This window comes from Protopterus annectens, chromosome 16.part0 (genome assembly GCF_019279795.1).
Source record: "Protopterus annectens isolate FY-2018-M chromosome 16.part0, PAN1.0, whole genome shotgun sequence".
Lineage (NCBI taxonomy): Eukaryota > Metazoa > Chordata > Ceratodontiformes > Protopteridae > Protopterus > Protopterus annectens.
The window spans coordinates 90277805-90304834 of NC_056750.1; positions in this window are offsets into that span (position 1 = coordinate 90277805).

The following is a 27030-nucleotide window of genomic DNA, read 5'->3' on the forward strand; positions in this document are numbered from 1 at the left end:
TGACTCACTCTATTTTACAGTCCCAACTACTGATCCTACGTACTCACTCTATTTTACAGTCCCAACTACAGATCCTACGTACTCACTCTATTTTACAGTCCCAACTACTGATCCTACGTACTCACTCTATTTTACAGTCCCAACTACTGATCCTACGTACTCACTCTATTTTACAGTCCCAACTACTGATCCTACGTACTCACTCTATTTTACAGTCCCAACTACTGATCCTACTTACTCTCATATACATCATGCTCCAACTCTACCTCACAAGCACCCTAGTTCTGTATTTCTCATTTCTAACCTTCTTTTATATAAAACTGAATTGCCTACAACTATCTCCTACATACACATATTTTATAAGTCATAAAAGTCATCACCTTCCCTTCTTAATCCCCCCTAATTAACATCTCCAGTGCAACACCCCATAAAATCAAAATATTTGCCCTCATTCCTACCTCCCCCAAACTCAAAACAAATCCCATACATACTACTACTTCCCTACCAAACTTAAACCACTAAAAAATTATCTTCTACTAGATGGGAACATCCACCCCATTCCAGGCCTTCAGACCCCTACACATCCCTTCTCAAATCCTTCACCCGCTAGTCATCAGTCTCTGCCACCCCATCTGCTCACAAACTCCTTTCTGTCTACTCAATCAACATGCAAAGCGTATTTAATAAAATTACTGGTTTACATGGTTGAATAGCCCACCACTCTCCACATATCCTAACCCTATCTGAAGCATGGCTAAAACCACATAGCTCAAACACTGAAATATTACCCTTCCACTGCAATGTCTACCATTTAAATAGGAGCACCAAGAAAGGGAGAGGAGTAGCAATACTATACTCTGAGCAGCTCAACTTACCCCCTTCCAGTAGCACTTCTAAACTTCCACCCAGCTAAACTAAAGTGTCATGTAAACCCACAAAAGAAATTTGCTGCTGTAGCCATTTGTATACCACCTGGAAATAACATTCCTGTCCTAGAACCCATCCTTTCTTGGATTTCTCACCTCATCCCCTATGAAACTGTTATCCTCTGAGACGTCAACATTGATTGGCAAAAGCTGTCAACCACCTCTCCAAATCTTAACATTAATTTCCATGTCTTCAACCAACTTATTGCAACTCCTACACGCTTTAATAAAAACATAATAGCATTACCACCCTTGACTGGTTCCTTACCTCCGACCCTAACCTGTACCAAAACCCAGGCAAACTACCCGATGCCCTGAGTGATCACCTCACTATCTTTGTTCATAGACCCTCCCTTCAAAAACCCAAGGCCCATCTTTGTAGAGACCACCACAACCTTTCCTCCTTCAATGCCAAAACATTTCAAAATAGGCTGTCATCTGTAAACTGGTCAAAACTCAAATATCTTCCTCTCAGTGATGCAGTTCTAGAATCCAACCATACTTTCCTTGATATCCTTAACTCCTTAGCACCACTAAAGAAAGTTAGGATAAAAACAACCCACATCCCATGGCTCACTAAAGACAACCCTCACTCTTCTGAAAAATATGGCTAGCACCCGGAAACAATGGCTAAAACTAACTGTAATATATTACTCCAAAAATATAAAGAGCTTAGAAACCTCACAAAAACGCAAATTAACGAAGGTAAGAAGAAATTCTTCCATGATGCCCAATTCACCCACAACTCCAACCCTAAAAAAATTCTGGCACACCATTAACAAAATCCTACACCCTGGAGGACCTCCCATCCCAAAACCCTATCCAAATAAAACTCCTCTAGAAACTGCCTCTCTGCTTAACTCTTATTTCATTGAATAAATTCACTTTATCAAAATCCTATACCCATCTCTCCCAACACTACCAATACCACACCATTCTCTCTTAACCCAGATGTTCTTCATGTTTCACTGTTGCAGTCGTCATCTGTGGGTTATCTCTGCTGTGGTAGCCCTCGGCTGGCCCGAATTCCAGCGTCAGTGTTTTTCTGCATCGGCTGCTGTTGCCTGTAGTCTGATGTCAGGTTGTCAGTGCTATAAAGCAAGGCAGCCGATGCCATTACATCAGTCATTCTTGCTGTGGAGCCCGTAGCAGAAGCAGTTCACAAGTGTGCTTGGTCGGTCACTACCAGAGTTTGAATTTCAGCTGAAAACGTCTAAAGCTAAGTACACCGTTGGGGATCCTTTTTTCTTGCAATAACCGATGTCCGAAAAAGGTAACAATTGTCTCACCTGTGGAAAGCAGATCCCACACCGAGACTTCCATTCATACTGTGTCAGTTGTTTAGGTCCAGACCACGACATCTCCCGTTGACGGTTCTGTGCCCTCTTTAATGTGAGAACCATTCTCCATAGCACTCTTATTGTAGTCAGGTATTTTCATCTTCTGTCTTTGCATTCCGAAATGGAGCCCATAAGCCAACAATCCGTGGACTTTCCAAAAAAAACGCAGAGATAAAGATAGAGACAGACCACAGAAGGCTAAGCCTTTCGACGACTCTACCACTAAGCATGTTGTCAGTTCTCTGTAATTCAGTGAGGTGCTTTTGCAGCCCCTGATGCCCGATTCACTATCCTCACAGGCCTCTATCGAGACCCTTTCGGAGTCGAGTATGCCGCAGAACTCTTCTTTGTCTTCTGAGCCTTTGGCTGTCTCTGCCTTGGTTGGGTCTGCAGCCGTGACGCAGGCACCGGCTTCCAAGGAGGCCTCTCGCACTACCGAATCTAGACCAAAACTGATGTCTTCTCATCCGACTACCATTTCTGTCAGACCGACAGATACTCTTAGGCTTAGAAGGCTGGCCACTCCTAGAAAATCTGCCATCTTGCTCCTGCTCCACCACCCCAAGTACAAATGCTTAAAATGGCAGAGGATCTCATCTCCCTTATCAAGGGTAGTCAGGCCACAACTTCTAAAAGGAAAAGACATCCTTCTCCAGAAATTAGGACAGAACAGGACTCTGAGGAATCTGATGCAGAGGAATCCGTTCCTTCTGCCTCCTCACCAGAAGATCTTTCCTTAGGGAAACCCTTCCCACCCTCAGGGAACATTTCCGATGACAATCTCAGGATTTCGCCCAGTCTAAGAAAAGACTTAGAGAGTTTTGGACCTGCCTCAGCACAGACCCTTGGCCATTCCCCCTTTTTTAGAAGTGGTGGGTGATGTTTTCCATGAATCCAGCTTAGCCCCTGACACCTTTCCACCTGCTCCCAGTAAACCTGACAGGTATTACAGAGTACTGGATTCTCACAAATACCTGTACAGAAATACTGCTGCAGACCCAGAGGTAGTTACACAGAGACCTAAAGGAGCTAAGACTAGTTTTGCCAAAAATCCTATTCCTTATGACAAGAATTCCAGAGCTCTGGACAGATGGGGTAAAAAAGTATACACCTCTGCAACCTTAGCTGTCAGAGCACTCAGTTCCATATGTTAAAATAACAACACACTTTGGAACTATTAAAACAAAAGATTTCAACCTTTCCTGACTGTGCCAATTCGAAGGAGTTCGCAGATTTACTGCAGTCTACTTGTCAACTCGCCATACATTCATTACACTGTGGATATGATGCCCTACAATCCTCAAGCAGGGCAGCAGTGTCAGGATCTGTCATTAGGACACATGCATGGTTGAAGGAACAACCACTACCTGATCATGTCAAATCTAAACTAATTGCACCCCTGGATAAGGACTGCTTGTTTGGAGTAAAAGCAGAAGAGGTGCTTAAAAAGATGGAAGACAAAGCAAAATCTATGCAAACAGTAAAAGATTTCTTTCAGGTTCAACCTCCCAGGTTCAGCAGGAACATTCCCTCTAAGCACTGATCCTTCCCTGCACCTAGCAGACAGGGCCAAGGTAAGTCCCACAAGGACAGACCACCCAGACCCTTATCCCAGGGGCAGCAGAGAACCAAACAGTGGACCACTTCCGCCCCAAAGGCAAGGAGTTCTAAGCCACCCTTCTATGGCAAAAACTCTCAATGACTCGCTCTCCCCCCCTCTGCCCTCCTTTCACTCACCAAAGGCTAAGAGGGAGAAAGGAGGAAGACTCTCCCCCTGTAAAGAAAATTGGCTTTTTGCAACGAAGAACAATGGGTCTTAAAGATCATTTTTCAGGGATACAAATTCTCCTTCAACGAGCTCCCAATTCCAAGAGGGTACCCAGACTTACCTCCAAATCAGTGGGCAGAGGCATTGAAACAGGTGCAAACTCTCATATCCCTGGGGGCAGTAGAACCTGTCCCCTCAGATTAAACAGCTAAAGGTTTTAATTCCAGACTATTCCTTGTTCCCAGAAAAGAGGACACTTGGCACCCCATCCTGGATCTATCCATTCTGAACACCTCCCTGGTGGTCCCCAAATTCAAATTGCTAACTTTGCAGCAGCTGCTTCCTATGTTGACAAAAAATGCCTGACTAGTGACCCTAGACCTAAAAGATGCCTACCTCCACATCCCCATAAGGGAATCCTGCAGGAAATTCTTGCACTTCAGAGCAGGCTCACAACACTTTCAGTTCATTGCGCTACCCTTTGGCTTATCTACTGCACCCAGAGTATTCAGCAAATGCTTAGCCCCAGCCATAGCATTTTGCAGACAGAGAAATATACAGATTTACCCTTATCTGGATGACTGCCTCATTCAGGCAGAGTGCAAAGAAAAGCTGCTCCAGGACATTCTCTGTCAAAATCCTGCTAACTTCCCTAGGGTTCAGCACCAACGAGAATAAATCAAAGCAAACACCCTCCAAGAAGATAATTTTCTTGGGAGCACTGCTGGACACAGCATCTCAAACGGCCTTCCTATCCCCAGAAAAGCAGAGCTTCCTGCCTCTCTACTTTAACCAGCTAGCTTCCAGAAGTCACCTCATGTGAGGAAGTTCCTGCAAGCCTTGGGTACATGGCATCTTGCATCCTTCTAATTCCTCTGGCCAGGCTTCACATGAGGAAACCTCAGTGGTATCTAAAGAACCTTTGGTGTCAGCACTGTCAGCCTCTAGAGACCTCTCTCGCTCTGATCCCCTGTATAAGGGCCGAGTTTCTCTGGTAGGCAAGGGCCTGTGCCAAGAACAAGGGTCTTTTCATCCTCTGCCCTACCGGTCACACCATCACCACCGATGCCTCAGACATTGCTTGGGGCGCTCACTTAGCAGCAGGTGCACCCAAGGTCTTTGGGATGCCCAGGACCTTCCGTCACACATCAGTCAGAAGAAAATGATGGCAGTACAAAAGGCGCTGACATCCGTCAAACCCCGTCTCAGGCCAGGGGTTCCCTTATCAAAACAGACAACACCACAGTAATGTGGTACATCGACAAACAGGGAGGGACCCAATCTTACCCTCTGTGCAGGCTAGCCATGAACCTCTGGCTGATAGCCGCCTCCGTGGGATTACACCTAATTGCCCAATACCTACCAGGAGTCAACAACACCCTGGCAGATCACCTAAGCAGAAACTTGCTGGACCCCCATGAATGGCAGTTCCACAGAAAAATCTTTTTTGCATGTCATTCAGGAGTGAGGAACTCTAGAGGTGGATCTCCTTGCTTCGCAACTGAACCACCAGCTGAAACAATTCTGTATCAGAGAGTATCACCACATACCGTGGAAGGTGGATGTCTTGACCTTCCCCTGGAACTCCCTCTTGGTGTATGCATTCCCTCCTCTGCCTCTTATTCCCAAGGTACTGATCAGGATAAGGGAGGAGAGACCAAAGGCCATCCTCATTGCTCCAGATTGGCCCTGATAGCATTGGTAGCCCTTACTGCGCAGCCTGACATTACAGTCTCCCAGGCAGCTTCCCCTGATCTCAGACCTCTTGACTCAGGTGGTGGTGGGGTGCTGCACCCAGACTTGCAGACTTTCAAACTGTCAGCATGGCTAATACTTTAAAAGAAAACAAGGGGTCCCTGTTAAGCAAACAGGTCCTAGACATTATCACAGAGGCCAGAAGGCCCAGCATCAGAAAATCTTATGCAGGAAAATGGAACAGATTCTACTCCTGGAGCCAGTCCAGAGAGGTCAGTACCTCACAACCTTCCATCCCTCTTATCCTGGACTACCTAGCCGAGTTACTCAATAGTGGCCTGTCCTTTTCTTCTATTAAAATCCATGCCTCAGCCATTTCAGCTCATTTCAATTCAGACCAGCCCCTCTTCTCACATCCTTTCATTAAACAATTCCTCAGAGGGGCTTCTAATATCAGACCTCCCAGAAAGCCACCCATGCCAGCCTGGGACCTGAATTATGTTTTAGTTTTAGAAAAACTAAACTTACTATCATTCGAACCTGCTGCTTCAGTAGAATTGAGATATTTTACTAGCTATCACCACACCCAGAAGAGTTTCAGAATTTCAAGCACTTATGGCCATTGAGCCCTTCATCATTTTCCATGCAGACAGGGTTTTCCTGAGGACTAACCCCTTTTTTATGCCCAAGGTGGTATCTGATGTGTCCCTCAACCAGGCCATACATCTACCCACCTTTCCTAACCCTCAAAACAAGGGGAAAAGAATTCTGCACTCACTAGATGTGCACAGACAACTCAGATACTTCCTGGACTGTACTAAACCCTTCAGAAAAACACCAGCCTCTTGTCAGCTTTGCCCCAGGGGCAGAGGGGAAGCCCATTTCCAAGCAAACCATTTCCAAATGGATATCACACTGCATCATACCCATTCCACTAGGGCAGCCTCCACTTCCACAGCATTTTTCAGAGGAGTTCCCACAAGGGACATCTTGGAAGCTGCCACCTTGACCTCTGTCCATACCTTTACAAAGCATTACCGTCTGCCTTATTTCTCTAAGGCTAGGGCAGTTCTGCAGTGGTTGCTGACCCATGCCTAGGGCTCTAACTAATCTTTTCACCCCTCTCTTCACCTTTGGGATTCCTCCCACAGGTGATGACTGCAACAGTGAAACAAAGAATATAGTACAGTTGTGTACACTTAGACATTTGAGTGTATTCACTGTTGCAGTCCTGGTTTTCCTCCCTCTTTCCCTAGGGGACATAAGCTTCCTATGGTGGCATTTAGCCACCAGGACCACTTTACCATATTTCCTTGTGCTTCTGACGGATTAGGGCAAGAAAAACTGATGTAAAAATTGATGTCGGCTGCCTTGCTTTATAGCACTGATGACCTGACGTCAGACTACAGGTGACAGCAGCCGACGTAGAAAAACATTGACTCTGGTATTCAGGCCAACCGAGGGTTACCACAGCAGGGATAACCCACAGATGATGACTGCAACAGTAAATACACTTGAAAATCTACATTTATGGTAACTGTATACAACTGTACTTTTTCACTGCTTATATAAAATTCCTTCTGCTTAAACTGAAACCATGCTTGCCGTCTTCTAATAATCTTCCTCCACTCTTTCTCAAACTTGCAGTTCACTCTGTAGCCTATCTGGCTTCAACACTCATTAACAGATCAAGAGTCTACCGTCCCTTTTGTTGTCCGTGAAGGTAGCCAGGTCTGTAATGGTAGTATGTATTTTAAGGGGGTGTTGTTTATGTGGTAGGTGTATGAGACTTTGTTTCCCAAACTGTCCATTGTACATTTTTTGATGTTCAGCTTTAAATCATGATCCTGACACTATAAGTTTACTTGATTGATATTGCCTTAGTGGATCAGTATCATGGGGGAGTTGATAATGGCATCATGTTTACAACTACCCACAGACTTAAGTCAGCCAGAGGCCTTTAATGCCTGATTTAACACCAGAAAAGTAGATAACTCCACAAAGGGGGAGCCACGACGGACCCCAGGAACTACTGCCCCATTAGCCTGACGAGCCTGGTCTGCAAAGCCATGGAACGTATCGTCATGGAACTCATAAACAAAAACATTGGTAATCTCCAAACTCTGGACCTCACCCAGTTCGGGTTTGTAAAAGGCAGATCATGTCTCCTAAACCTGATAGACTTCTTTGAAGCAGTCAGCAAAGCCATAGATGAGGGTAAGGTGGTTCACACAGCCTATCTAGATCTCGCCAAGGCTTTCGATACCATCCCCCACTTTGGAATTATAGATAAACTCACTAAACTAGGTATAAATCCCTATGTCACAAGATGGTTTGCCAACTGGCCCATGGACAGAACCCTCACTGTGAAAGTAGCAGACTCCAAATCCGACTTCAGACCAGTGACCAGTGGAGTACCACAGGGTTCCATCCTGGGTCCTCTCCTGTTTGGTATATACTTCTCTGAAGTACAGGCTAACACAGAAGGTCTTTGGCTAACAAAGTTTCCAGATGACTGCAAACTGGGAGCCATAATCGAAACTCCTAACGATGTGGACATCATACAAAAGGGCCTCACTGGGACAGATGCCTGGTGTCAAAGCCATGGCCTAAAGCTCAATGCCAAAAAGTGCATTGTCATCCCCTTTGGTAAAAACTCTGTTCCCATGAACTACCACATAGGTGGTAGTCTACTTAACACCGAAAGTGTGATAAGGGACCTTGGGACCCAGGTAGACAGTAGTCTCTCCTTTGATAATCACATTGCCACAGCGGTTAGGAAATCCTTCTACGTGGCACACTTCATCACAAAAGAATTTTCATCCAGAAAAAAAGAGATCATTATTCCCCTCTACTCAACACTCATTAGACCCATTATAGAGTACGGAGCCCCCTTTTGGTATGTACCTCACAAGACATCTACAACAACTGGAGAGGCCACAGAAATACCTCACAAAGAGGATTACTGGCCTCAAACAGATACCCTACACAGACCGTCTCAAAAAACTCCAACTTTACTCCGTTGCATATCGCTTACTCAGAGGCAATCTTTGCCTAACATACAAAGCTATGTCAAACCCAGAGAGCTGTTGGACATGCTCCACTTAAAGAAATCCCTCCGAACTACACGCTGTAGGGACCTAAACCTTGTCACCACAATAAACAGAACATGCTGGAGGGATAGATTCCTGTCCCTGAGACTTCCCATGCTCTGGAACAGACTACCTATCTATGTCAAACAGCTCCTCATTAGCACTCTTCAAGAAAAATCTTGATGATTGGATGGGAAATAGGAAATTCCCCCCAGGGATCACTTCTGTGGCTCTGCTCGACAGGGGCACAGGAAAATAATTTTCATGGGTGGCGAAAGCCAGGGTACCTTTTTGGCTAGGCTTATATAGGCCCTAGGGCCAATAGCCTAGTACCTACCTATGAACCTATAACAAATAGAAATTGTCCCAAAGCAAACAAAGCCTTGGAGTGCACCACTGGGCAAGTCTCTTGGAAGATAGTGCCATTTGGTCTAATAGAGTAGTGTCTGTTAGTGATCCAGATGGCAATCCAGTGGATTTCTTAAAGATTTATACTGAGTTTGAGCAGTTTGTCAGTGATACCAGAGTGGTGTAGATAAGCTGAGTGCATGGTGATCCCCTCAACTGTTGCTTCTATGAGTCTTTCAAAGAACTCCGCTAGGTTTAGTACGCATAATCTGTTTTTCACAAAGCCAGACTTGTTAGCATTTAGTGATTTGTAAGTTCCTTATGTTCCTTTTAGATAGGTCTAGGCTGATGAACTTCATCTCCTTGCAGTGACGTTGGTGAGGCTCATACCTCTGTAGTCAGTTCCTGGTAAGACTTCCCTTTTGGAGAGGAGCTACTACAGTTGTCCTTTAGGCTTCTGGTATGGAGCCACTGAAAAGGCTGTTTGTTGAACAGCTTAAGAAGGAAGTTTGATACGAGTGTTTTAGAGTGACAAAAGTACAGCCCTGTGTGTTGTCTGGACTGACAGAGTTGGTGTTTTTATCCTTGAATAATGCTTTTACTATCTGTTTAGATGTAACAGCCTGGAAGGTTGTGGGCTGGATGTTTGTATTGGAAAGTTTGAAAGTGACAGGGAGGACGTTGGAGCTGAACTTATTTATTTTACATTTGTTGGCCAGGTTTGTCTGACTGAGCTAAAGAGCCCTTTTTTGACAGAGGCCCGGGGAGCAAAGCTCCAACATATTATAAAACTTTCATTATACATTAGCATTAAGCAGCTATGCTACAAGATTATTACACGGCATTAAGTAGCAATACAATGTTACAGTGTCAATAATCAGGAGTATAGCAAAGCTCTTTCAAGATGTATAAAAAGAAAAAAAATAACGTGTCATTAAGATGAATATAGATGTTCTTTGTGTTTCACTGTTGCAGTCATTACATTTGGGTTATCTGCCTGCAGGTAGCCCGTAGCCGGCCTGAATATCAAAGTCTTGGGGTCCTGCATCGTATGCCGTCTCTTCTTCCATGACGTCAAACATGCAGCCTAAGCCATTACATCAATCTTTCTTGCCGCGCGTTGCCCGAAGCAGAAGCAGTTCGCAAGTGCCGTTCGGCCCACTCCTGAAATTTTCGTTTTCGAGTTTCAGAACCAAAGTCTTCAAAAAAGCTAAGTACCCCGCTGGGGATCCTTTTTCTTGCTCTTAACCGATGTCAGTAAAAGTTGACAATTGTATTACCTGTGGAAAGCAAATACCTCATAAAGATTTTAATTCGTACTGCATTCCTTGCTTAGGCCCAGACCACGACGTCCCTCGCTGTCGGTTTTGTGCCTTATTCAACCCCTGGACTATTCGTTGTCAGTTTCTTTTTGTAGCAAATTATTTTGTTACTCGGTTTAACTATCCAGAAATGGCTTTGATAAGCCATCCGACTACCAACATTCTGAAAAAACGTAAAGATAAAGACAGAGACAGACTGCATAGGTCCAAGGCTGCCGACAACGCTTCCGTTAAGCTAGTCGCCAGTTTGCCAGTACTCAGTGAAGCACTTTCACAGCCCCTGATACCCGCTACTTCAGATTTGCAGGCCTCGACTGAGACCCATTCGGAGTATGGTATGCTGCAAGATGCTTCTTTGACTATGGAACCTGCGGATGTCTCTACCTTGGATGGGTCCGGAGCTGCTGTGCAGGCACTGGCTTCTGAGGGTGCATTCAGGCCTACTGACTTGCATTTCAAACCAACGCCATCTTCTTCTTCAAGGCATAGAACTCAACCCATGCCTAGAAAACCGATGTCCAAACCACATGGTCAGACCCATATGCCTAAAACACAAATGATAAGAGTGGCTGAAGACCTTATTACTTTAATTAGGGGAAGCCAGCCTTCATCCTTCTGAAATTTCTGTCTCCTCTAATGACCAGGATTGACCCTTATCTACCTATGAGGATTCTGATGCAGAGGACTCTATTCCCTCTGCTTCTCCCCAAGAGGCGTTTTCTTTTGGTGAAACCTTGCATGCTCTTAGGGAGCATTTTCACTGGGAAAGCCAGGATTATTCTGATTCTAAAAAGAGGCTTAGAGATTTCTTAACTCCTGCCCCAACACAGGCCTTTAGCTACCCCTCCTGTGCTGGACATTGTTGATGATGCCTTTTCGGAATCTAGCTTGGCCCCTGACTCTTTACCTCCTGCTCCCAGAAAACCTGATAGATATTACAGGATTCCTGATTCTCACAAGTTCCTTTTTAAAAATCCTACTGCGGATCCTGAGACCATTTCACAAGGACCCAAGGGCATTAAGGCTACTACTGCCAAAAATCGTACCCCCTCTGTTAGAGATTCCAGGGCCCTGGATAGATGGGGTAAGAAGGTATACACCTGTGCAACCTTGGCCATCAAGGCCTTAAATTGCCAGATGTTCTTCGTGTTTCACTGTTGCAGTCATTACATTTGGGGTAATCTGCTGGCAGGTTGACCTCAGTCGGCCTGAATATCAAAGTCTTGGGTCCTGCATCAGTTGCTGTCTCCTCTTCCATGATGTCAGGTCGTCGGGGGTATAAAACATGTAGCCGATGCCATTTTATTCAGTCTTTCTTGCCGCATGGTGCCCGAAGCAGAAACAGCTCGCAAGTGCCGGTCGGCCGACTCCTGAAATTTTCACATTCGAGTTTCGTAACTGAAGTTTTCAATTTAAGCTATGTACCCCGTTGGGGAAACTTTTTCTTGCTCCTTAACGATGTCAGTAAAAGTTAACAATTGCATTACTTGTGAGAAGCAAATACCTCATAAGGATTTTCATTTATACTGTATTCCTTGCCTAGGCCCAGATCATAACGTGCCTTGCTGTTAGTTTTGTGCTAGATTTAACCAACTCACTATTAAGCGTCGGTATACTTTTGCTTCAAAATATTTTGGATCCAGGTTTAATTACCCTGAAATGTCGTCGGATAGCAATCCGACGACCGGAGTACACAAAAAAAGCAAAGAAAAAGAAAGAGACAGACCGTCGAAGTCCAAAACCGACGACGAAGCTTTTCCTAAGCCAGTTGCCGGTTCGCCGGTAGTCAGGGAGGCGCTTTCGCAGCCCCTGATACCCGCTACTTTTGAGTGGCAGTTCTCTAATGAGACCCATGTGGAGTCTGGTATGCGAGATTCTCAGAGTATTGAACCCGCAGATGTCTCTCCCTCAGGTGGGTCCTGAGCTGCTGAGCAGGCACCGGCTTCTGAGGGTGTTTTCAGGCCTAAACATTTTTATATAAGACCGACGCCAGCTTCCAAAACAAGATCAAAAACATCTTCTAAGTCTAAAAAAATGACACATGAGCCACGTGCTCAGGCCCCTATGCCTAAAAACCAGATGATCAAAATGGCTGAGGACTTAATTACCTTGATCAAGGATTCCCAACCCCCCCCCCCCCCCGCTAAGAGGCCTAGGCAAGACACTGATTATGAATCTTCAGTTTTCTATACCACTCTGAGGATTCAGATGCAGAAGAATGCATTCCATCGCATCTCCTCCTGAGGATTTTTCTTTTGGAGAAACCTTGCATACTTTAAGGGAACATTTTCATTGGGAGAGTCAGGATTTCTCTGAATCAAAAAAGAGGCTTAGGGATTTCCTTCTTCTTCCTCAGCATAGGCCTTTGGCTATACCTCCTGTATTAGACATTGTTGATGATGTGTTTTTGGAATCAAGCATGACTCCTGATTCCCTACCTCCGGCTCCTAGTAAGCCAGATAGATATTACAGGTTTCCTGACTCCCACAAATTTCTATTCAAAAATCCTGCTGCTGATCCTGAAACTGTCTCACAGGGTCCCAAGGGTGTAAAGACCTCTACAGCCAAAAATCCTACCCCCTCTGATAGAGATTCCAGGGCCCTGGATAGATGGGGAAAGAAGGTGTACATGTCTGCAACCTTGGCAATTAGGGCTTTAAACTGCCAGTTTCATATTCTTAAATATCAACAGCATGTTATGGGCCTATTGAAACAGAAAATTATGTTGATTTCTGATTGTGTGGAAAATAAAGAATTACAGGAATTATTGCATGCAGCAGAACAGGTTGGAAAGCATACTTTGCAATGTGGTTTTGATTCCTTGGAGGCCTCTTGCAGGGCCGCAGTTACTGGATCTGTGATTAGAAGGCATGCCTGGCTCAAGGAGCAAAATCTGCCTGATCATGTTAAAACTAAATTGTTGTATGCACCTTTACAGCATGATACTCTGTTTGGTAATAAGGCAGAAGAGGTTTTAAGGAAAATTGAAGGCAAAGCTAAATCTATGCAAACTGTAAAATATTTCTTACAAGTGCAGCCACCCAGATTCAGTAGGCACTGGCCTGTTAAAAATTGGTCCTTTCCTGTGTCCAACAGAGCCTCTCAAGGTAAATCCATGTGCTCCAAAGGCTCTAGATACCAATCACAGGGTTCCTACAGGTCAAAGCAGTGGGTTGCCTCCACCTCCAAATCTGGAGGAAACAAAGCACAGCCCTACAGTAAGCAGTCTCAATGACTTCCCTCTTCCATCACCAAGCACTTATTTTTTGGCAGCCCCCTTGGGGGGGGGGGGAATTAGCACTTCATGCTCAAAACTGGCAGTTAATTACCCAGGACAAGTGGGTATTAAACATAGTATCCCAGGGGTACAGATTTCATTTCCATACTTTGCCAGTTCTAAACTGTTGGCCAGATCTGCCACAAAATCAATGGGCAGAGGCTCAGAAACAAGTTACGTACCTCATGGATGAATACTGGACTTATCGATTTTGAAGACGTTCCTGGACATTCCAAAATTCAAAATGCTGACTTTACAACAGCTACTGCCTATGCTGGGCAGGAACGCTTGGTTAGTGACTCTAGACTTAAGAGGCATACTTGCATATCCAAATAAGGGATCGTGCAGAAGATACCTCTGCTTCAAGGCAGGTTTTATGCATTACCAATTCTCTGCACTGCCTTTTGGCTTATCTACGGCACCCAGGGTCTTTACAAAGTGCCTAGCACCAGTAATTGCATTTTGCAGACAAAGAAGCATACAAATCTATCCTTACTTGGACGACTGTCTCATTCAAGCAGAAAACAAGGACATTCTTCTTCAACATCTGGCATTTGTAAAAAGGCTTCTAACATGCCTAGAGTACACAATAAATGAAAAGAAATCACAACTAGTACCCTCTCAAAAAATTACATTCCTGGGTGCAAGCTTGAATACAACTGCCCAGATGGCTTACCTTACGCCAGACAAACAAAGGCAACTGACTATATACTTCAAACAGATGGCAACAAAAACCCAGTTATCTGCAAGACAAATTCTGAGGGCTTTGGGGTTCATGGCATCCTGCATTCTACTAATTCCATATGCAAGACTGCATATGAGGAAACGTCAATGGTATCTAAAAAGTTTATGGAGTTAGCATTGTCACAGTCTGGAAACAATGATTCCTCTTATTTCCTGCCTACAACAGGAGTTTCTTTGGTGGGCAGAGACGTGTCACCAAAACAAGGGACGCTCATTCACTCTACCCCTGCCATCCAAACCCTAACTACAGACGCATCAGACTATGCTTGGGGGGCCCACCTGGCGGGGAGTTGCATTCAGGGCATATGGACCCCAAAACAAATGCATCTGCATATCAACCAGAAAGAGATGCTAGCTGTTCAGAATGCCCTGTCAGCCTTCAAGGACTTTCTTCATCCAGGACAACTACTGATAAAGACAGACAACACCATGGTTATGTGGTACATAAACAAGCAGGGGCATACACATTCTTACCCACTTTGCAGACTAGCCATGGCATTGTGGGACACAGCTTTGACTTACCAAGTACATCTTCAAGCTCAATTCCTGCCAGGAAAACAAAATACTCTGGCAGACATCTAAGCAGAAACCTTATGGACCCTCACGAGTGGAAACTGGATCCACAAGTCTTCAGCATTGTAACACAGAAATGGGGGAGCCCAGACATAGATCTATTTGCCTCTCCCCAAAATTATCAACTGGACAAATTCTGCACAAGGACTTATCACAGACAAGCATGGAAAGTGGATGCCCTATCCTTCAGGTGGAAAAACCTATCAGTCTACGCCTTTCCTCCTCTGCCTCTTCTCCGCAAGGTCTTACTAAAGGTCAGACAGGAAAAACCAAAAATGGTCCCAAGTGCTCCGGACTGGCCTCACCAACACTGGTACCCAATTCTAAGGAATATGTTTCAACTCCCTCCTTGGTACTTGCCTCAAATACCTCATCTACTGTCTCAGCAGAACCATCAAATTCTGCACACTCAGCTGCAAACTCTGAACCTGGCAGCATGGCTGATCATGTAATTATTCAAATAACACCTCTCAGTAAATCTGTGATGGATGTCATTTTGGAAGCCAGAAGGCCTAGTACTAGAAAATCTTATGCTGATAAATGGAAGAGATTCTGTGCTTGGAATCAAGCACAAGGAACGGACACAGCAAAACCAAATATTCCTCAGATTTTACAATGCTTGGCTGAGATGCTTGACAAGGGCCTGTCTTTTTCTTCAATAAAAATCCATGCCTCTGCCATCTTGGCTCATTACAACATGGAGCCTCCCATCTTTTCTCATCCTCTGCTAAAACAGTATCTTAGAGGGGCCAACAATTTAAGGCCTCCCAGAAGATCACCAACTCCTGCATGGGACCTCAATTTTGTGCTGGAAAAACTCACCCTGCCTCCTTTTGAACAAACAGCTATTGCAGATATAGTTTTTATCAAACAGCTTTCCTTTTGGCAATCACTTCAGCAAGAAGGGTTTCAGAACTACAGGCCCTCATGGCTGTGGAGCCTTTTATTACTTTTTACCCGGGCAAGGTGTCCCTCAGGACCAATCCTTCCTTTATGCCTAAGGTGGTATCCAGTGTGGTTCTTAACCAAACTATTCACCTGCCAACATTTTACCCAAATCCGCAGAACAAGGGGGAGCGTATTCTGCATTCATTGGACGTACACAGACAACTAAGATTCTACTTAAACAGGACCAAATCTCTAAGAAAGTCTGAACAACTACTGATGGCATTTGCTGCAGCATCAGAGGGGAAGGCTCTATCAAAGCAGACTATTTTTAAGTGGATAAGCCACTGCATTAGTTTCTGCTACTTACATCATGGTACCGGCTCAAGGAAATCAGGTCACATTCCACCAGGGCTGCCTCTACCTCAGCAGCCTTTCTCAGAAGAGCTCCAACCAAAGACATTCTAGAAGTTGCTACTTGGAGCTCTGTTCATACTTTTACAAAGCATTATCATTTGCCTCTCTTCTCTAAGTCCAGGGCAGGCTTTGCCACTGCAGTTCTGCAGGGCCTTATAGCCGCTCTTAATGCTATTTAGTTCCATCCTCCCATCCATAGCTGGGATTCTACCCAAATGTAATGACTGCAACAGTGAAACACGAAGAATATAGTACAGTTGTGTACACTTACCATAAATGTAGATGTTCGAGTGTATTCACTGTTGCAGTCTGGGTTACCCACCCGCCATCCCCCTTTTTTCTATAACTTCTCTTTCCTCCACTATATTCTAAAGCCTTTTTGGTGTATTTGCTTTTATATGAAGGTAAAGGTTATGTTGCTAAAAATGCATTTACAAATATATTGCTGTTTATTAATATATGTATATGTATATATATATATATATATATATATATATATATATATATATATATATATATATACTTTTGCTCCCCATTTGGGGGGCATCTGACATCTGGGGCAAGCAAAACTGAATAAAATGGCATCGGCTGCATGTTTTATACCCCTGATGACCTGACGTCATGGAAGAGGAGACAACAACCAACGCAGGACCCAAGACTTTGATATTCAGGCCAACTGAGGGCAACCTGCCAACAGATTACCCCAAATGTAATGACTGCAACAGTGAATACACTTGAACATCTACATTTATGGTAAGTGTACACAATTGTAATTTTCATATGTTAAAGTATCAACAGCATATTATTAGATTGCTTAAACAGAAAATGATGTTAATTCCTGATTGTGCTGAAAATAAGGATTTACAGGATTTAATGCATTCCGCTGAACAGGTTGGAAAACATACTTTGCAATGTGGTTTTGATTCACTAGAGGCATCTTGCAGGTCCGCTGTCACCGGGTCTGTACTTAGAAGGCATGCTTGGCTTAAGAAGCAATCTTTGCCAGATCATGTTAAAACTAAATTGCTGGATGCTCCTTTAAATCAGGACTGCCTGTTTGGCAACAAAACAGAAGAAGTTCTTAAAAAGGTGGAGGAAAAAGCTAAATCTATGCAAACTGTTAAAGATTTCTTACAAGTGCAGCCTCCTAGATTTAGTAGGCATTGGCCCTCAAAAATTGGTCCTTTCCTGCCTCTTCCAGGCCTTTTCAGTTCAAACCCAGAACCAGCAGAACACCCAGGCTTCAGTCCCTGGGTACACACAGGACTAAGCAGTGGGGGGCTCCCACTTCCAAATCAGGGAGTAGTAAGGCTCCCCCCATGGTAAGCTGTCTCAATGACTTAACTTTAAAACTTCCAAGCACTTCTCAACTGACTGCTCCTTTAGGGGGAAAGATTGCTCTGCAAGCAAAAAACTGGGAACTCATTACCCAGGACAAATGGGTTTTAAACATAGTTTCCCAAGGATACAGATTTCACTTCCACACGTTACCAACCCCAAACGGTTGGCCAGATCTACCCCCAAATCAGTGGGCAGAGGCTCAAAAGCAAGTACTCTCTCTTAAGATTAAAGGCTATTCAGACTGTACCAGAAGAGGAAAAGGGACAAGGTTTCTATAAGACTTTTCCTGGTACCCAGAAAAGACAACTCATGGCGTCCTATCCTAGACCTGTCTATCCTAAACACCTTTTTGGTGATTCCAAAATTCAAGATGCCAACTCTTCACCAGTTGCTTCCCATAATAGGCAAAGATGTCTGGTTGGCAACACTGGATTTAAAGGAAGCCTACCTGCACATCCCAATCAGGGAATCTTGCAGAAAATACCTATGCTTCAAAGCAGTCTGCATGTACTATCAGTTCTCTCCACTGCCGTTTGGCTTATCTACTGTGCCCAGGGTATTCACAACGTGCCTAGCTCCAGTCATTGCATTTTGCAGGCAAAGAAATATTCAAACATACCCTTATCTGGACGATTGGCTAATTCAGTCAGAAAGCCAGGACATACTTCTTAATCATCTGGCATTTGTACAAAAGGTGTTAGCTTGTCTGGGGTACACCATAAACGAAAAGAAATCACATCTGGTACCCTGTCAACAAATTATATTCCTGGGAGCAAGCTTCAACACAACTTCCCAGATGACTTTCCTCACGCCAGAGAAACATATTTGATGTCCTTCAAGAATGCAACTGCAGTCATAACATATGGGTTGTCCTGCCTCAGGCAGCCCTCGGTCGGCCGAATTCCAAAGTCTGGGTCCGGCGTCTGCTGGAGTCGCCTCCTCTCCGACGTCACAACGGCTGGAGTATAAAGGCATCGGCCGACGCCATCTTCAGTCTTTCTTGCCGTGCGGTGCCCGAAGCAGAAGCAGTTCGCAAGTGCCGGTCGGTCAGCTCCTGTATTTTCAGTACCGAAGTCATCTAAAAGCTAAGTACCCCGTTGGGGAACATTTATTCTTGCCTCAGCCGATGTCAGAACAAATTGAGAAAGTTAATAATTGTTTGTCTTGTGGTAAACAAATACCTCATAAGGACTTCCATTCTCTCTGCCTTCCTTGCCTGGGCCCAGACCACGACGCTTCGGCCTGTGCTTGCTTTAATAAGTGCACTCTCAGGTGCCGGGCAGAATTCGCCGAGGATTTTTCGGTGAATCCTTTGCGTATATCATGCCGTCGGATCAACCGACAACCCAATCTGCTAAAAAACGCAAGGACCGGGACCGGCATCCACGACCCGCGTCCACTACCGATGCTACTCCCAAATCCTCGGCTAGCGCTCCGGTCCCCTCGGAAGTGGTAGATCAACCGCTCCAGGCCGGCGACACAGCGTTAACACGGCCTTCGGTTTCGGAGATCTCTCCGGTGCCGGTTGTGGATTTTCCCCCTGAAACCGAGGTTCTGGATCTACCCGACACCATTCCTGTGGACAAGGTACCACCTGCACGTGGGGCTGCTAGGCCTCCTGTTTCCATGTCCATCAAAGCCTTTGCACGTGCTAAGGCCGTCAGTCAGGCCAAGGCCCATCCTAAACCTGCCCAGGCCCCTTCATCTGATAAGCAGATCATGTCTCTGGCTGCAGATCTTATTTCCCTTATCAGGGGGCCTCAGCCTCATCCGGACAGGGGTTCTCAGCCACCTGCAGAAAAAAGGCCTAGAACTGAGCAGGCGGATGACCTCTCCTCGGATGAAGCCTCTGGGGATTCGGAGCATTCTGATGCCCAAGAAGAACCCTTCCAGGCCTACGAGGACTCTGATGCTGAGGAATCAATTCCCTCTGCCTCCCCTCCAGAGGATTTCTCTTTTGGTGAAGTCCTGCATTCCATGAGGGAACATTTTCAATGGCAGGGTTAGGAATTTTCTGACTCCAGGAAAAGGCTTCGTACTTTCCTCAAGCTTCCCCAGCACAGACCCTTGGCTATCCCTCCAGTTATGGATGTTTTGGATGATGTTTACTCTGACTCCAGTGCCAACCCTGATTCTCTTCCTCCTGCTCCTGTCAAGCCGGACAGATATTACAGGGTCCCTGACACTCACAAGCACCTTTTTTTAAGGCTCACTCTGTGGACCTAGAAACTATTTCTCAGGGCCCCAAGGGAGTGGCTTCCTCCTCTGCCAAAAACCCACTGCCAGCTGACAGGGAAGCAAGGTCCCTGGAGAGATGAGGTAAAAAAGTATATACCTCTACTACTTTAGCCATGAGGTCTCTTAACTGCCTTTTTCACATGTTTCAGTACCAAGATTTTCTCCTAGATGATTTACAGAAAAAGTTAGCCTCTCCTGAGCCTATTGATAAAAAGGCACTGCAGGATCATATTCATAGCACTCAGCAGGTTAATAACCATTTTCTGCAGTGTGGTTATGATGCACTGGAAGCTTCATGTAGGGCAGCTATGACTGGGGCTGTAATACGTAGACATGCTTGGTTGAAGGATCAGTCTTTGCCTGACCATGTTAAAGTAAAGTTACTGGATGCACCATTGGAAAAACAAAAGCTTTTTGGTGCTACTGCACAAGATGTATTGAAATCCATAGAGGAAAAAGCAAAGTCAGTACAGACAGTCAAGGATTTCCTTCAGGTTCAGCCACCCAGATTCAGCAGAAACTGGCCCTCCAAGAATTGGTCCTTCCCCGGCTCTGACAAGTTTCAAAGGGGAAAAAGCAATACGTGGCCAAGGTAGGGGGCAATACCGAGGATCTTACAGGGGACGCCAATGGCAACCTTCAAATCAAAGAAGTGGCGCAGACAATTCAGCTGCACCACAAGGACAATCACAATGACTTGACTTTCGCATCCTACAAAGGTTCAAAGAGAAGCACCTTTGGGCGGAAAATTAGGCTTATTCTCACAAAACTGGCATATCTTAACCAAGGACAATTGGATTCTGGATTTGATAGACAAGGGTTACAGATTCCACTTCCACACATTACCAATAAAACAAGGCATGCCAAACCTGCCACATCATCAAAGGGCAGAGGCACTCACTCAAGTTTCTAAACTATTAAGTATAAAAGCAATAGAAAGGGTTCCTCCTCAGGAACAAGGCCAGGGATTTTATTCAAGATTGTTCCTAATTCCAAGAAAAGAAAACAAGTGGAGACCCATACTGGACTTGTCAACTCTAAACACTTTTCTCATTGTGCCAAAGTTCAAAATGCTGACGTTGCAGCAACTTCTTCCCATGTTGGGCAAGGGGTCTTGGCTGGTCACTCTGGACCTCAAGGAGGCATACCTGCATGTCCCAATCAGACAAAGCTGCAGAAGATACCTCAGATTTCTTGCAGGGACAGAGCATTATCAATTCTCGGCATTGCCGTTTGGCTTATCTACTGCGCCCAGAGTGTTCACGAAATGCCTGGCATCAGTAGTGGCACACTGCAGACTGCAGGGGATTCAAATATACCCTACTTGGACGACTGCCTCATACAAGCAGACAACAAACAAACCTTAAAAGGGAATTTGGACTATGTCATGCATCTACTGCAGGCCTTGGAATACACAGTCAACATTCAGAAGTCAAACTTACTACCATCCCAACAAATTATATTCCTAGGAGCCAAACTGGACACGGAAAAACAAATGGCCTACCTCACAGAGGAAAAACAGCAGCATTTACCAGAGTACTTCAAAGGCCTAGCAAAGCTTTCCCAGCTGACTGCAAGGAAAATCCTGCAGGCCCTGGGCTTCATGGCATCTTGCATCCTTCTGATACCTTTGGCAAGACTTCATATGAGAAAGCTGCAATGGTATCTAAAAAGCTTATGGTCTCAACACAGCAACAGCCTAGAGGACATAATCCCACTTATTCCATGTCTGCAAAAGGAATTTCTATGGTGGGCTCAAGCCAGTCAACTAAACGAAGGCATGCCTTTCAACAGACCTCAAGCAGACCAAATGATAACAACAGACGCCTCAGACCATGGATGGGGGGGCGCACATGGAGGGCAGATGCATTCAAGGTCTTTGGACGCCAAAAGAAAGACATCTGCACATAAACCAAAAGGAGATGTTGGCAGTGATACATGCCATTGAGACTTTCGAAAAAACACTAAGACAGGGACATCTGCTAATAAGGACAGACAACACTACTGTCATGTGGTACATAAACAAGCAGGGAGGCACTCATTCTTACCCCCTCTGCAGACTAACAATGCTTCTCTGGGAAAAATCCCTGAGCTTGAGGATACATTTACAATCCCAGTTTGTACCAGGCAAGGACAATGTACTGGCGGACAATCTGAGCAGAAATTTCATGGATCCACACGAATGGATGCTGCACCCTCACATTTTCTCTCAACTGGCAAGGACATGGGGAAGACCGGACGTAGATCTTTTTGCTTCCCTCTTAAATCACCACCTGGAAAAGTTCTGCACAATTTTTATTTTTTTATTTTATTTTACATTTGTTGACCGGGCTAGTCTAGCTGGAGATATTTCCATTTTCAGTAGCGGCCCGGGGAGAAAAGCTCCACAGAAGTAAGATACATACAGAAAAACCATCATACAAAAAATAATAATAATAATAATAGAGTTAGTAATAGAGTTTGCAAAAAACAAAAACAAGCAAACCCTTCAATGTAAAGTACTACTACTTGAGTTAATTACTATAACACACAATTACAGTCCAAATAACATTATACAAGTTGAAACATACTTATCAGATAAAGTAAACAAGGATTGGAGGTAAGGAAAGTAGAGTGAATAAGAAAATAAGGGAAAATAGGAAGGGATTAATTGTGGAAAAGAGAGCAAGTTAAGGTAGATAACAGGTAGAGAAGCAGAGGGAGGAGAAAAGAAAGCCAAGTAGAGAAAAGAGAAAGGAGTAAGAGAGAGAGTTTTAAATTTAGGTAGTACTAGTAGAAAGTTAATCAGGTTTACTACAGGAACAAAGCCAGTGATTTTGGAAATGCAGTTTAATATTTTGTTTGAAAAGAGGCAATGATGTAATCTTTGTTATATTAGTAGGTAACAAATTCCATTTTGTCCCTACAGCATTGGTAAATAGTGAGTCGCCAGCATTGTTATTTGATTTTATTGTACTTGTCAGGAGTTTACTAGAAGAGCGGAGAGAGTTGAGGTTGTTATAGGGGATTATGAGTTGTGAGAGTATCGGGGTATTATTAGGTTGGTACAGTATTTTATGGGCAATAGAGAGTTGATGGATTATAAGATAGTTCTGAAACTCTAGCCAGCCTAGAAGTTTTAAGTTAAGATAGTGATTGGTTTTATCGGGGTTACCAGTAGCGAAGCGGGCAATGTTATTATAGCAGGTTGCCAGTTTGTTAAGGTTGTTTTTTTTTGAGGTTGGTAAAGATAGGTGAAGCATAAAGAAGAGTAGAAATAAGATGGGAGTGAGCAATCCTTGTTCTAGTAGAAGGTGTAAGAAATGGTCTAATTCGATATAAGGATCCTATTTTTCTGTTAACTAGTTTTATGGAGTTGTTAATGTGTTGGTCAAATGAGAGATTATTGTCTATGGTAATACCTAACAATTTAGTTGAAGTGTCGGGTGAGATGACAGTGGCACTGTTGGAGGAGATAGAGAAATGTAAGGGGGAGGCCCTGGATGTGGGGGTAAAAAGAAGTAGTTTAGTTTTTTTAGCATTTAGTAAGAGAAATCGACTGGAGAACCATGTTTCTACGGTATTAAACACTTTTTGGGTGAGAGAGATAAGTTCTGGGGTAGAAGATGCTGAGCAGATGAGCGTAGAATCATCAGCGTATTGAATGCAGGTTGCTTGAGGGATTATTGTTTGAAGATCATTAATGAAGAGGGAGAAGAGAAGTGGGCCAAGGATAGAGCCTTGTGGTACGCCGATAGAAACGGGCAAAAGAGAAGAAGTGTGGTTATCCCAAAGAACTGCTTGTTTTCTGTTTGTAAGGTAGGATTTAAACCATTTAATGGCTGGTATATCAAATGAGAGGGATTCAAGAGTATTAAGTAATAAAGAGTGGTTGACCATATCGAATGCTTTGGAGAGGTCAATGAAGAGGGCAGAAGAGAGTAAGTTGTTGTTGCGGTTCTGATTAATAGTATCTACAAAGGAAAGCAGGGCAGTGGTAGTACTGTGATGTGGTCTAAAGCCATGTTGACAGTTTGCTATTATGTTATGAAGAGAGAGATATTGTACAAGTTGAAAGTGGATACATTTCTCCATAATCTTAGCCAAAGGTGAGAGGAGACCAATAGGTCTATAGTTAGAGTAGTCTGTGGAGTTTCCACCTTTATGAAGTGGGATAATATGAGAGACCTTCCAGATATCAGGGATGATTCCTTCTTTGATTGTCCTATTTATGAGAATGGATATAGGATATGCAATAACCTTGGCAGCCTTTTGAAGAAAGAGAGAAGGGTGCTTATCAGCAGAGGGGGTACATGGTTTTAGTTTGAGAAGAAGTCTGTGAATGTAAGATGTAGAGATAGGTTGTAGTGAAAATTTAAAGGAGGAGTTTGTTAGGTTACTTGGTGGACAGAAGTTGTTGGCATTAAGTTGTTTAGCTAGAGCTTGTATAGTTTCAGTGAAGAAAGAGTTAAAAGCATCTGCAGTTTGTTATGGGGTATCAGGGTCTGCATTTAGTGGGGAAGGTGTTTTGGAAGTTCCTGGGGAGAGGAGTTTATTGACTGAGGACCAGAAAAGTTTAGAATTATTAAGATGAGTTTGTTGTAGTTCGACATAGAATTTTTTTTTGTCAGCTATCACTGCCTTTTTAGTTAGATTTCTAAGCTGTCGGAAGTGTAAAAGATCAGGGTTATTTCTGTGGGATCTCCATTTGGCCCAGACTTTATTTCTAGTGAGAATGAGTTTTTTGGTTTCATGGGAGAGCCAAGGGGCTGTATTAGATTTCATTCTAATAATACGTTCAGGAGCATGTAAGTCAAGAATGGATAAAAACATTTTGTTAAAATGTAGTACTGCATTTTCAAGAGGAAGTGTTTTTAAGGGGTTCCAGTTACATGCACTGAGTTCAGTCTGAAATAGGTCAAGATTAAAATGTTTGATGGTGCGTATTTTTCTCATAATGTGGGGGTTTAAACAATCGGCTTTTTCTCTTGTTATAAAAGTTAAAGAGTGATCACTGACATCGTCTGGCAAGGTTCCTACTTTGTAATTATTTTTGACTCTGTTTATAAGTATCCAGTCTAGAATGCTTTCTCTATTAGTATGTTTATCGTGCCTAGTAGTTAAGGTAATGGTTTGGGTAAAACCATGAAGGTTGATATGAGATGAAGGATTTTCAGCATTAATACTATTCCAGTCTATGTTCAGGTCGCCTAGTATGATGTTTTCCTGTGGATAAGTAGCAGATATCCAACTAAGATAATTTTCTAGGATAGGTATATTGTTACCAGGAGGCAGGTATATACAGATGATATAAAGGGATTTTTTGGAATTAAATTGGAGTTTGATAATGATGGCTTCTATCTTGCTATCTTGAGTTGGTGAGGCTGGAAGGGTAGTGATATTCAGATGATTTTTAAAAAGAATTGCAACACCACCACCTTTTCTTTTGGGACGGTCAAGTCTTACTATATTATAGCCTTGGGGAATAATCTCAGTGTCTTTAGTGCTAGGTTTTAGCCAGGTCTCTGAGAGGCAAAGAATATCAAATGAGTGTGTGTGTGTGTGTGAAGGAGGGCATGTAGGTACGGTACTTTGTTGTTTAAGCTTTGGGTATTAAGATGTCCTATTAGGAAGCTATTATTGGGTTTAGGTATAGACACCAGGGGAGAAGGGAAAGTAGGACCAGGGTTAGGGTGGATGTCTCCATCTTGAAGGGTAGGATTAATAGGTTTGATTACGAGGTTGAGCTTTTGAAGGGTTAGTATTTTAGTTTTGTTATCAGATGGCATGACATAGTTGAGATGTGTGAGTCTGTGGAATTTAGGTAGTTGATAGTTAGGGATAGAAAAAATAAAAGGATATGAAATAAGTGGAAAGAGAAATGTTGAGGTGTGTTTGTGAGGATGGAGAGTTTGGACATCAATTGATTTCTCGTAAAAGGACAGGAGATAGACTGAGCATAGGGTGGAAAACAGTAGGAATGAGAGTAAATGCTGGGTTGGCAGGTAGGGAGCCATAGTAAGAGGAGTATGAGAAGTTAGAGATGGATGTAGAAAGTATGAGAGGAAAGATGTAGAATGGGGTATTCTACTGTTGAGTAGGTATAGGGAAATAAAAGGAATAGGCAAAGAGGGGATAGGAGTAAAACAGAGAAAGGGATAAAAGTTAAAGTGGGATGGGTAAGTAAAAGAACTAGAGAGGAGGATAGTAAAAAATAAAGTGGGAGTGTGTAGTGGTGAAGGGGTGTGTGTATGGGTGGGAGGAAGTTTGAGCGGGAAGGAGAAGGATTGGAGGGGTGGGATAGGGGTGTGTCAAGAGAGCTATAAGGTTAGGACCCCTGGGGGTGGGTGGGAATTGGGGGTAGGGAGGGGAGCGGAGTGAGCCCGCAGGGCGAATGGAGCGGGTAGAAACAACTGAAGGTGGAGACAGGAGACAATCAGAAATGCAGGTGAGTATGGTAGGAGCAGAAAGTGTATAAAAGGAAGGGGTAAAATGGAAACCAAAGTACACCAGTGGGATAGGAAAAGGTATGGAGGATTAGGTCAGAAAACATACAGTAGGAGATGAGGAGGAAATGGGTGAAGGTGTAGCTGAAAAGAGTCGGGCAGGGTACTGGAGTAATACCAGCACAGTTGGCAAGGAGATAGGCAGACAGTAGAGGTTAAGGGAGATAGGAAAACCAATATTAACTTTACAGACTAAAAAGGGCTAATCAGAGGCATAGGAAGTAGCAAAGAAGAAAGAGAGTGAGGAGAGCGCCACCTAGTGGCTAGTGCAGGTAAATGAGAGGGAGAAAGGGGAAAGCAGAAATAGGACAGGGAAAAGTTACAAGGAATAAGAGAATAGTATAAGGGCAGGAAAAAGGTGAATGTGAGGAGGGTAGTGGAGGATAAGAGAAGGAGAGGTACTGGCTGCTAGGCACACACAAGTGCAGGCAAACTATTGGACTCTGTAGGTAGACCTGTGCAGAGGCTAATAAAGCAAGAATGCAAAGCCCATGACCTACTTTCAGTTCCTTGACTGTAGAGTAATATGGGAGACAGGCAGACTTTCAGTCGCTGTAGGCAGGGCCAGGATCGTCCGAC